This window comes from Bufo gargarizans, chromosome 1, assembly GCF_014858855.1.
Source record: "Bufo gargarizans isolate SCDJY-AF-19 chromosome 1, ASM1485885v1, whole genome shotgun sequence".
NCBI classification, from domain to species: domain Eukaryota; kingdom Metazoa; phylum Chordata; class Amphibia; order Anura; family Bufonidae; genus Bufo; species Bufo gargarizans.
Window position 1 is genome coordinate 700,652,877 of NC_058080.1, and position 13,500 is coordinate 700,666,376.

Below are 13,500 nucleotides of genomic sequence, written 5' to 3' on the forward strand. Positions count from 1 at the left end.
GGGAATCAAATAGCAAAAACCTCTGGTCAAGATTCAGCCATGTACTTACATCTAAAAGGAACAGGTCACACCTTTGAAGACAGTCAAGTACGTGTTTTGGATAAGGAGGCCGATTGGTACAAACGAGGCGTGAAGGAGGCCATCTACGTAAAAATGGAGAGGCCAAGCTTGAATAGAGGTGGGGGGGGGGGGGTTAGACATCTATTGTCTGCCACATACAATGCTGTCTTGACACCTTTTTCTGGGAAGTCTTTATCACCTACTGACTCCAATTAGGATAATAGAATCAACACCTTTGACCCAATGCTGGGTATAATTACCAGATGTGGATTCAGTTACATATTTATTCCCAGAATTCTTGTACAGTCACTCAGAATTGAGAAAGGTCGTTGGAAGAACGAGTGAAACGTTTTCAAGAAATCTACAGTACGTCCAGTTGCCTTGAATTATTCTTTACAGATATACCATGACCTGGATAAATGAGAACCTTCACAGACCTAAGTGTGTTGTTTCTCCAGAGGGAGATAAGCCGACCTCAGGCATCCCTGATGCCCCTTCTCTCTAAGGGAGTAACGGACAATGAACAATTCAACCTGTCAGGCTGTGTCAACAGACATGAGATTACCAGTCTTCTGTAATGAATCTTGGGGGGGAGGGGGGGGGTGTTGTGAATTTTACTGGTGTAGGCTATACATGAGAATATAAGTAGTATAATACTGCCCCTATGTACAGGAATATAACCACTATAATACTGCCTCCTATATACAAGAATATAATTACTATAATACTGCTCCTATGTACAAGAATATAACTACTATAAGGGCTTTTTTACACAAGCGGAGGCCGTGCTCGTAATCCGCTGCGTGAAAGAGTACCAAGCCGCGCTCTGGACAGCAGAGACACGGAGCATTAACATAATTGATAATGCTCTTTGCCTCTCTGTGACCTTTTTACTACAAAATCACGGTGACAACTTTATCTCACTGTGATGATTTTGTAGTAAAAAGGTCACAGAGAGGCAAAGAGCATTATCAATTATGTTAATGCTCAGTGTCTCTGCTGTCCAGAGCGCGGTTTGGCACTCTTTCACGCAGCGGATTACCCGCACGGCCTCCGCTTGTGTGAAAGAGCCCTAATACTGCTCCTATGTACAAGAATATAACTACTATAATACTACCTCTGATATACAAGAATATAACTACTATAATAGTGCCTCCTATGTACAAGAATACACTAACTACTATAATACTGCCTCCTATGTACAAGAATATAACTACTATAATACTGCCTCCTATGTAAAAGAATATAACTACTATAATACTGCCCCTATGTACAAGAATATAACTACTATAATACTGCCTCCTATGTAAAAGAATATAACTACTATAATACTGCCTCCTATGTACAAGAATACACTAACTACTATAATACTGTCCCTATGTAAAAGAATATAACTACTATAATACTGCCCCTATGTACAAGAATATAGCTACTATAATACTGCCTCCTATGTACAAGAATATAACTACTATGATACTGCCTCCTATGTACAAGAATATAACTACTATAATACTGCCCCCTATGTACAAGAATATAACTACTATAATACTGCTTCCTGTGTACAAGAATATAATTACTATAATACTGCCTCCTATGTACAAGAATATAACTACTATAATACTGTCCCTATGTAAAAGAATATAACTACTATGGGGCGGAGCCTGGCTGCCTAGCTGAATGGCTGTGTGTTGCTGAGCTCCTCTACCTTACCGGTGTTTTAACCCCTTAAAATAGCTAATAAGCTGCACACATGGGTAAAGTGGGAAAGGACAGAACCAAAGAACCTGTGGACCATACTCCTGCTAAGTCCAGACAGCCTGAGATGGACCAATATCTCAGGAAACATCCGAAGCTTAGAGCGGCTGAGACCCCTAAGATGGCGGCGACACCTGCTCAGCTATCAGATGCGGAAGAGGAGTCGGATGCTGGCAGCGCTTCTGATACCTCGACTTGTAAGTCCCGATACCAGGGGGGAACCTTTACCAAAGCTGCGCTCCTGGAAGTGCTCAACTCGGCACTCGCTCCTATAAAAAAGGACCTCTCCGATATTAAGGAGGATCTTCGCAGCATCGGGCACAGGGTGTCGGACCTAGAAAATGCGCATGAGGCGGCAGTTAAAAGGGAGGAGAAATCGTATCATGCGATTAATGCGCATTCCGCATTATTAAATGACGCGCTTCTTCGCATCGAGGACCAAGAAAACAGGAGCCGCAGGAGGAATCTTAGGATCCGTGGCCTCCCAGAGTCGTTCGCAAATGAAGCATTGGACAAGGTGGCGCATGAGATTTTCGCGGGTCTCCTCGGGCCTGACAGATCGGAGCGCATCGTAATTGAGCGCATACACCGCGCGCTTAGGCCAAAGCCCAAAGCTGCAGATCCACCTCGGGATGTGATCTGCGGCCTTCTTAGCTTTGTGGATACGGCCGCAATTATGAGAGCAGGCAGGGAGGCCGAAAGTCTGCAGTATGAAGGGTCGTCTATCCAGTTCTTTCAGGATCTGGCGCCGTCCACATTGGCTAAGCGGCGCATCTTGCGGCCGCTCCTGAATGCCCTCAGAGAGTCCGGGACTCAATTCCGCTGGCTCTACCCGTTCGGCATAGCGATTCTGCGGAACGGTCGCCAGCTTACCATCCGAACACCTGTAGACCTTCAAGCAAGCTGGGCCGCATTGGGGATATCCCCCATTGAAATTCCATCATGGATGCCGGCGGATCTGGAAGATCCACCTATACCACCTCCGCAGACGGCCGGCTGGAGCTCCGTACCAGGGAGGAATGGGCCCAGAACCAGGGCTGAAAAGTCTGCACTTGCCTCAACCTGATTACCTGACAGTTAGTAAGGTTCTCTTCATTTCTTATTCGCTTCTAGCGATTTGTGCGGGACTGCATGCCACTTTGGCAGGAAGGCCTGCAGCTGGATGTGCCCCAGGGTTCTTTACCTGACTTTAGGCTGCTGCTTCTTGCCAGTCTTATAGTTATTGTTTGCTGTTAGTATGATCTTTTTCTTGTTTTAGGATTCGGAAGCCTCTCTGAGATGTTTCCCTTCCCCACTCCCTGCCTTCATCCTATTTTGCAGGGGTTAACCCGGTTGTACCCGAGGATTACCCTTTTCCCCTCTTGATGGCTGCCCACTGGCCATCTTTAGCTCTGCGGGACCCCCCACCTGACAGACCCCGGCTGATAGCCGTGATGCGAAAGGGTCGCTATATAGTCAGGTGCTCAGCAGAGCTTCTCTTGCAAGCCATATTTGCAATGTTGTCATGTTTCCCACCTGTTTGTCTTCCCTCCTTTCCTTGTGTGTCAGATCCACTCCCCTTCCATCAGATGTCGAATTGCAAATGCTTAGTCGTACACCGTCAGATGTCATATATTGCATTGTCAGATGCTGATTGTCTACTTTATTTCTCAGAATGTCGTCTATTGTGATCTCATCCTTTAACGTCCGGGGAATGAACGAGCCTTGCAAGCGGTCCCAAATCCTGGCCCTTTTACAGAGGGATAAAGTGTCTATAGCATTCTTCCAGGAAACCCACTTCCGAGAGGGTAAGACCCCCAAATTGCCCCCCAAACGGTTTTCTCAGTGGTTCCACAGCACGTATAGTTCGGCTAGCAGGGGTGTCAGCATAGCGATTCACAAGCAGCTCCCCTTTAAGCATTCTGCCGTCTCTGCAGACCCTGAGGGTCGTTACTTGTTTGTTAAGGGCACTATTGCTGACACACCTGTTACCCTGGCAACTGTATATGCTCCCAACCGAGGGCAGGTTGCTTGGCTCGTTCAGACCCTTGGCCTACTATCCTCCTTTAAGGAGGGAATGGTTATTCTAGGAGGCGATTTTAATGCTACCCTTGATCCTGCATTAGACTCTTCTAATGGGAAGTCTGCCATTACACATGCCCGTTTGCGGCGCCTTAAGTTAGCCCTGCAGAGGTTAGGAGTTCTAGATATCTGGCGCACCACTAACCCTATGGGTAGGGATTTTTCCTTTTATTCAGCTGCTAAACTATCTTACCATAGATTAGACTATTTATTTTTATCCAAATCCTGGGCTAACAGAGTTATCAATTCCCACATAGGGAACATCACCCTGTCTGACCATGCTCCGGTATTTCTGAACATGTCCCTGCGGGACCTCCCAAAGAGGGAATGGAATTGGCGTATTAATGAGACTATTATCTCAGACCCCTCCCATGCTGCTAAATTATCTTCTATCATAAAGGATTTCTTCACATCTAATACTACAGGCCCTGACGCTCCCTCCCCTGCTATTATTTGGGAAACCCATAAGGCGGTCCTGAGAGGCGAATTGATAGCTTTAGGTGCACATATTAAAAAACAACGGAATCAGGCTGTGGCGACGCTTCTCTCCCAGATTCAGGCTCTAGAGCTGACGCACAAATCCTCCCAGGCCCTTAGTTGTGCCTCAGAGCTTTCAGAAGCCCGTACTAAGCTCAAGAACCTGCTAAATGTCACTTCAGCTAAGCTTTTACTTAGAGCCAAATTCCGGTCGTATGCGCACGGAGACAAAGGGAATAGACTAATGTCCGCTTTGGTGAAGAAACAAAAAACTGACTCCTTCATTGCAGCAGTTAAAGATGACAAAGGCGTCCTTCATAAAGGGACCCCAGACATAGCTGAGACCTTTTGTGCCTTCTATAGGGACCTATACAACCTTAAGACACCAGATCACATGTCACCAGCTCAATTAGGCGAAGCGACAGAGAAATTCCTCTCCTCCCTCCAGTTACCTACTATTACCCCAGCTCAGTCAGCCCAGCTCCTGTCTCCCATCACAGACGATGAAATTTGTAAAGTTCTCTCCTCCATACCCTCAGGGAAAAGCCCAGGTCCGGATGGTTTTACCATCTCTTACTACAAATCCTTTAAGCAGACCCTAATTCCCCATTTTAATACCTTATGTAACTACTTACTCCAAGGGGGTCCCCTCACTCCCCAATCGCTTTCAGCCCATATCACGGTAATCCACAAGGAAAATAAGGATCCCCTAAATTGCGGGAGCTACCGCCCTATCTCGCTCCTAAACACAGATGTGAAGTGGTGGGCCAAAATCTTGGCTCAACGAATTCAGTCGGTTCTCCCTGGCATTATCAACGAGGAGCAGGTGGGGTTCGTCTCTGGCAGGCAGGGGAGCGAAAATACGGTCCGTGTCATACAATTGATCATGCATGCTCGTCAACAATCAATACCCTTAGCCCTTCTCAGTACAGACGCAGAGAAGGCCTTTGACAGGATCAGTTGGCAATTCATGTCTCGAGCACTGTCGAAGTTTGGCCTTCCGGACCAGTTTATCCAATCCATTTTCTCACTCTATTCGCTCCCCTCTGCCAGAATACGGATTAATGGAACACTCTCTCCAGCTTTCCCCATTACTAATGGGACGAGGCAGGGGTGCCCACTCTCACCTGCCCTCTTTGTTATTGTCATGGAGACCCTGCTGGCCAGGATCAGGCAAGATCCGGACATTAAGGGGATCACCTTGGGGCCGCATACCCATCTGACGGCCGCTTTTGCAGACGACCTTTTGGTCATAACGTCCAACCCTCTAACTTCTTTCCCCAGACTTCAAGCCCTTTTTGAGGAATATGGAGCAGTCTCAAATTTTAAGATCAACTATACTAAGTCACAGGCCCTGAATATTTCTTGCCCAGCCGCTACTGTAGATACGCTTAAAGGTATCGCTGCTTTTTCATGGGCCACTAAGTCAATCCCTTTTCTGGGTACACATATCTCAGCAAAACCGGAAGACGTTTTCGAGTTAAATTATGTACCTCTGCTGAAATCCATTAGATCACACTTACAAGCTCTAAAACTTCCGTTTATCTCTTGGATTGGGCGGAAAAACTTCATTAAAGCTTTTATTGTCCCCAGACTGCTGTACCTCATCCAAACACTCCCTATCTGGCTACCCCATTCCTTCTTTGTGGAGGTCCGCAGGGTCATCTCAACCTTTGTTTGGTCTGGAGGGTCCCCTAGACTGGCTTATGCCACTCTCACTCGGGAGCGGAGGTTGGGAGGCTTCGGCCTACCTGACATATACCTTTACTACAAAGCATCAATGCTGAACAGAGCTTTGAGCCTCATCTCCTGGCGCCCTCTCGGCCTTGTCTCCCGACTGGAGTGTTATCTGCTCTCCTATAGGGACAAGTTAGTTCTTTGGGGCTTACGCAAATGTACTGCTAATAATAAGTTTACCTCGCCACTATGGAAGGGTTTGTTACTGGAATGGACCAAACTATATGGGTCCTCTACCCTTAGGTTCCCAAGCTTGAGTCTCCCCTTAGATCTGCTGCAGGCATATGCACACCCTGCCACCTCTGATGCAACAGGAATTTGGGCTATACTAGCCAACTTTAAACTGAAAGACATCATAACTGTATCAGGTGCCTTTAAATTGGAGTAAAATATATGAAATCCCGAGGGTTCAAGGAGCCTCTTTCCTATCGCTTATCGCTTTTAAGAAAGACTTGGCGCCAGGGGCGTCGCTAGGTTAAAACATTCGGGGCCTGGGCCCCGGATGTTTTGTCCCATGCCCCGAATGTCCTGCCTGCCTGCTAGATGCAACTGTATTGCCGTACACAGAACGGCAAATACAATTGAATCTTATACTGGGAACAGGCGAAGGACCTTTGGTGACATCACAGGTCATGTGATCAGCAAAACAGGCTGTGATAGGATGACCTGGATGATGTCACCATCCAGGTCATCCTATCACAGCCTGTTTTGCTGATCACATGGCCTGTGATGTCACCAAAGGTCCTTCGCCTCTTCCCAGTTCAGGATTGGACCGGAGTCAAGAGGAGAAGGAGCCTAATGGTGATGTCTGTACAGAAGAGGTAAGTGAAGGGAGAGGCAGAGAAATGCTGGGAGTTGTAGTTATTTAACTGGGATGTATTTTAGGGCTGAAGGGAGGGATGTTATTGACATGGAACTGTGTGCTTGAGGTGGCTGGGGGAGGGAGGGATGTTATTTACATGGGACTGTATGTTGAAAGTGGATGGTGGGGGGGAATGATGTTTATGTACATGGGACTTAATGTTTAGGGTCCAGTGTTTCCCAACCAGTGTGCCTCCAGCTGTTGCAAAACTACAACTCCCAGCATGCCTGGACAGCCTTTGGCTGTGCGGGCATGCTGGGAGTTGTAGTTTTGCAACAGCTGGAGGCACACTGGTTGGGAAACACTGGTTTAGGCTACGTTCACACTTGCGTTTGGTGATCCGCTTGTGAGATCCGTTTCAGGTCTCTCACAAGCAGCCCCAAATGCATCAGTTTAACCCCAATGCATTCTGAACGGATGCGGATCCATTCAGAATGCATTCGTTCGGCTCCGTGCGGTCCCCCGTTCCATTTTGGAGGCGGACCTCAAAATGCTGCAAGCAGCGTTTTTTGTGTCCGCATGGCCTTGCGGACCCAAACGCATCCGTCCTGACAATGTAAGTCAATAGGGACGGATCCCTTTGCATTGACACAAAATGGTGCAATTGTAAACGGATCCGTCCCCCATTGACTTTTAATGTAAGTCAGGACGGATCCGTATTGGGACTTAGAAATTTAAATCTAATACAAACGAATTGGTCCTGAACGGATGCATTTGTTTGTATTATATCGGTGCGGATCCGTCCTGTACAAGTACATGACAGATCCGCACGAACGCAAGTGTGAAAGTAGCCTTAGGGGGTGATGCTTACATGGGATTGTGCGTTGGAGGCGGCTGGGGAAGAGGTGATGTTATTTACATGGGACTGTATGGTGGAGGGAGGATTTTAACAGGGGGCACTGCAAATCCAGGGGACATTATAGGCGTTCTTATTACTACTGGGGGCTCTATAGGAGGGTCTTGTAGATCTGCCTTATTTCTACTAAGCGCACTATGGGGGCCTTATTACTACTGTGGGGTCTGTAGGGAGCTTTATTGCCACTGAGGGAACAATAGGGGGCCTTATTTCTACTAGGGACTCTGTGAGGGTATTATTAATATGGGAGGGCATTGTTGAGGAGCATTATCACAGTTGGGGCAGTGTTACTAATAAGGGCATTCTAGAAGGGAATTACTATTGGTGGGACTATGAGGAGCACTATTACTATGGGGGGCAGTAATGTTTCTTTAGGATAGTATTTGGGGTATGAGGGGGGGGGGGGGGGTTGAGGTTTTGGCATAGCAAGCAGCAGGATAACACTGTGGGGACTCCAGTTGGGGGATAATGATAGAAAGTGAGGAAGCTAAGATGTCTGTGTGTCACACTCTGCAGAGACGAGGCGGCTGAGAGAAGTTGTCCAGACCGAGAAGATGATGACAGAGAGGAGACGTCACCTGGAGGCCCTGGATGTGACAGGTAAGTGCCGCTGTATAGCAAGTACAGCATAGTGCGGGGGGGGGGGGGGGGGGGGGCATATTTATTGGGGCTTGTGCCCCGGATCTTTTGAGACCCTAGCAACGCCCCTGCTTGGCGCTTTTGAAATCTCTGCCCAGGCCCACGGTTGATCCCTCTTGGTTGGAGGGGAAAATCTCTAATGCCCTTCGCCCCAAGAAACCTCTCTCCACGTTCTACAGGGAGTTACTCTCCTCCGCACCTCCAGATCTGTGGTTCCTTGCAGCTTGGGAGAAGGAACTGTCTCTGACTCTGTCAGAACCTGAAAAAGCGTTCATCCTCACACACTCAACCGTTGTATTAAAATCCAGGCAAACTCTTATAAATTACTTACAAGATGGTATAAGACGCCGGAATTCCTTCACAAGCTCAATCCCGCTATCCCAAACGGCTGCTGGAGGTGCGGTGGAGACATTGGCTCTTTATCTCATATTTGGTGGAGCTGCGTGAAAATAAAACCGTTCTGGGTTGAAGTAGGGGCAGCTATAAACAGGATATGTAACATCCAGATTACTTTAGATGCAAAACTCCTGCTGCTCTGGTGCCCAAATAGCACGCTCACTCCTTCAAGGTATAACCTACCAACCATGCTTATTACAGCAGCTCGTCTGCTGATCCCTCTTTTATGGAAAAATGAATCAGCCCCTTCGTTCTTGATGTGGACGGAAAAAATTGACCAACTATATCGGTTTGAAGAATTGGCCCACTGGGAAAATGACTCTAGAGTAGTTTTTGTAAAAATATGGTCTCCTTGGAAGCTATATCGCAAATTCTAGGCTTAGACATGTCTTGAATTAAGATTTTGATTGACATCTAACTTTCCCCCTCCCCTCCATCTCCCCCAATCCACCTTCCTTTGTCTTGTTATAGCCCCCCCTCGTCAGATATTTGTTCACATATGTCACTTTATTATTTGAAGTCGTGTATGCAATAATTTTGAATATATTGTGCTTGCTGATTATGCACTTTTCCAGCTGCGTCTGGTCACAAGATGTATGACTCTCTACATGGCTATGTATCTTTCTCAAATAAAAAGAAATTTGATAAAGAATATAACTACTATGATACTGCCTCCTATGTACAAGAATATAACTACTATGATACTGCCTCCTATGTACAAGAATATAACTACTATAATACTGCTCCTATGTACAAGAATATAATTACTATAACACTGCCTCCTATGTACAAGAATATAATTACTATAATACTGCTCCTATGTACAAGAATATAATTACTATAATACTGCTCATATGTACAAGAATATGAATCTGAACAGGGAGAATTCTTGTGTGACTGGCATTGCTTTTTAAGCAGTCCTGGGTATGGGGCACCTATCATGGTCCTGAATCCTGCGGAAGAGCCAGTTTCTTTATCGTAGCTGACCCATCCATAGATAGTGAGGTATGAGTCACACGCAATGAATAGCACCAACTGTTTGTACTGACTTTTTCCATTTTGCACTTGAGAACATGACAGCTCCTCATTTAAAATGATATAAAGCAGAGAGGCCTCTGCCAGCACAGCCCAGCATGACCCTCAGTGCCAGCGAAGGAGAGAGTCCACCGTGCAGCCAGGACAGACACCATTAAAGGAGCAGCTCTGTATAATACCAGGATGTGTGCCCACCTCACACCAGAGCTCTGGCCTCTTATTAGAACGGTCGTCGTTAGAGGTCGCGGTTGTACGTTGTCCAAACGATTTTGCAATTTATCAATTAACACTCAATTCGAAATCCCCACCCACAGCATGTAGGTATGGCTGTCCCAAGGTCAAGTTTGACACCGGGAACCCTCCCCGATCAGCTGTTTGAGAAGGCAGAAGCGCTCACAGCACCGCAGCCTTCTTGCCTTTTCCCGCAGGCCGATGACATCAGAACTACTATCACTGCTCTGGGGGCGTCTCAGCCCTGTTCACTTCAATGGGGCTGAGCCAGTGATAATAGTCGTGACGTCGTTGGGTCTGCGGGAAACAGCGAGAAGGCTGCTGCCTTCTTAAACAGCTGATTGGTAGGGGTCCCGGGTGTCAGACGGATAGATCATCAGTAAGAAAAATGTGTAGAACCCCTTTAAGGGTCCATTCACACGTCCGTGAATGTGTCCGCACCCTTTCCGCAATTTTGCGGAACGGGTGCGGACCTATTCATTCTCTATGGGGCAGGAATGGATGCGGACAGCACACTGCTGTCCGAATCTGCATTTCCGGAGCGCAGCCCCGATCTTCAGGTCCGCGGCTCTGGGAAAAAATAGAACATGTCCTATTCTTGTCCGCAATTGTGGACAAGAATAAGCAGTCCTATGGGGGTGCTGGCCGGATGTATTGCGGATCCGTAATACACTACGGACGTGTGAATGGACCATAAAGGGAAAATGCCCCCAATGTCTGATAGGTGCAGGCCTGCAAAGTGCCGGAGGGCGCACTGTGCATGCGGGGCAACAATCTGTTCCTATAGGAGTGCCGCAAATAGAGTGCTGGCTGGGCTATTTCTATAAGCCCAGTGGAAGTGAATGGAGCGGAAGCTGCGCTTACGCAGTGTGCCCTCTGGCACTATGCAGGCTCTGTTCTAAGTATATGTGCGAGTCCCAGAGGTGGGACCTGCACCTATCAGACATTGGGGGCACATACTAGTGATATGCCTCCAATGTCCAAGATAGGAATAACCCTTTAAAGATACGTCATCAACATCTGATCACATTTATCGGTCACATGGCCTTTGTGCAGCTCAGTCCCATTGATGTGAATGGCATTGTGCTGCAGTACCAAGCACAGCCACTATGCAATGTACGGTGCTCTGCTTGCTATACCACGAAGAGACCGCCTAAGTTAGGCCTCTTTCACACGCGCATGACGGATTGGCTCCGGATGCATTCAGTGAAACTCGCACCATTTTGCAAGCAAGTTCAGTCAGTTTTGTCTGTGATTGCGTTCAGTTTTTTCCTGCGCGGGTGCAAAGCGGTTTGATGTGTGTTTCACGCGCTTGATAAAAAAAACTGAAGGTTTATAAACAACATCTCCTAGCAACCATCAGTGAAACACGCTTCGCATCCGCACTTACTTCCGGATGCAATGTGTTTTTCACTGAAGCCCCATTCACTTCTATGGGGCCAGGGCTGCGTGAAAAACGCAGAATATAGAACATGCTGCGTTTTTCATGCAACACAGAACTGATGCGTGGAAAAAACCGCTCATGTACACAGACCCATTGAAATGAATGGGTCAGGATTCAGTGCGGGTGCTATGCGTTCACGTCACACATTGCACCCACACTCGTGTGAAAGGGGCCTAAGGCTCGGTTCACATGACGTCTTTCCCATCTGTTTAACGTATACATTAAACAGATGCCTCTGACTGATACCATACAGTACTTTTTTTACCGTAGTCTGCAGGATACAAGAACGCGGTGCGCTGCATTTTTGTATCTTTTTTTTTTTTCTAACGTATATGTCAAACTGAGGCATAAAATGTGATGTGAACCCAGCCTAACTCATCCTAGCGCTGCAGCCCCTTCAAAAAGGTATAGTGCAACATTCAACGAAGATGGCGTGTGTAAACGCAGCAGCTTCTGTTACGTTATGTGTTGTCTGGTGGGTACACCTTTTGAGGAGGGGGGGTGGTAAACAAAAAAAAAAAAAGCCTTATGCACCTCACCGATTCCCTGCCACATACCAGGTCTGCACGGGTCTCTGCTTCCTGGACAAACAGGAAATGTGTTTGAGGCGGGTGACTACTGCAGCCAGTGACTGGCTGAGCGGGCATTTCCTGTATATCAAGGTGGTACCAGGAAATGGGACCCGTCACCTGGTAGATGTAAGAACAGCAGGGACGGGGGATTGATGAGGTGACTACCGCGTCTTACATTATTAACACATTTTTACCCTTTTTAACAAGTTTTATTCTGGCAGACAATCCCTTCATTTACAGTTGTCTTCTAGAAAAGCTGGTCAGTATTGAACATGGCCTCTCCTGTAATGGCTGTCACCCAGCTTTCCAAGAATACTGAACTGCAAATCTGTCTAATGTCTAATGAAAAGTCTCCGGTAGCCGTGATCCCGCACACCACTGCAGCCGTTCACTGGCCTCAGCAGTGACGTGTCTCCATGCGGCCTGTGACTGCTGAGTCTCTGTGGTGTGCCTCATCCAGACCAACCAATCACAGCACAGCTTTCATTTGTCCAGGGCAGAATGAGAAATGAGAGCTGGGCTCTGATTGGTTGCTAGAGACAACAAGGCCTTGTCAGTTTCATAAATGAGACCCAATGGAGGATATTTAACAAAACTGCTGCAAAGGAAAATTAGGTCAGTTGCCCATAGCAACCAAGCTCTAAAAAAATGAAGGAGAAGTCTGATTTGTTTTCTATGGGCAACTATGCCAGTTTTCTTTTGCACCACTTTGAATAAATCTCCCCCAGTGAGTACAAATCATTCAGTGACCTCAGAGGGGGATTAATTGGCCCGCCCGAGTGAGGTGGAGGTCAAAGACCTTATATAGCCTGCCACTCAAAAGTAATGGATGAACAGCATTCCTTAGGCCCCTTTCACACGGGGCGAGAATTTTGCGCGGGTGCAATGTGCGAGGTGAACGCATTGCACCCGCACTGAATCCTGACCCATTCATTTCAATGGGGCTGCGCACATGAGGGTTGTTTGTCGCAGCATGCTTTATATTCCACATTTTTCACGCAACACAGGCCCCATAGAAATGATAGGGCTGCGTGAAAATTGCGTTGCATCCGCAAGGCAAGTGCGGATGCGGTGCGATTTTTTATGCATGGTTGCTAAGGAGACTAGGATTATGACCCGGGACCCCATTTACTTATTTTCCATTATAACATGGTTATAATGGAATATAATAGCATTCTTTAATACAAAATGCTAAGTAAATGTCCATTGAGGGTTAAAAAATGATAAAAAACATAACTCACCTCATACCTTGATCGCGCAGCCGGGATCCTCTTCTTTGTTCTTCTTGAAGGACCTGCAAAAGGACCTTCGCTGACGTCATCGCGCTCACCACATGGTGAGCGTAGTGACGTCAGCGCAGGTCCTGCTGAACGAA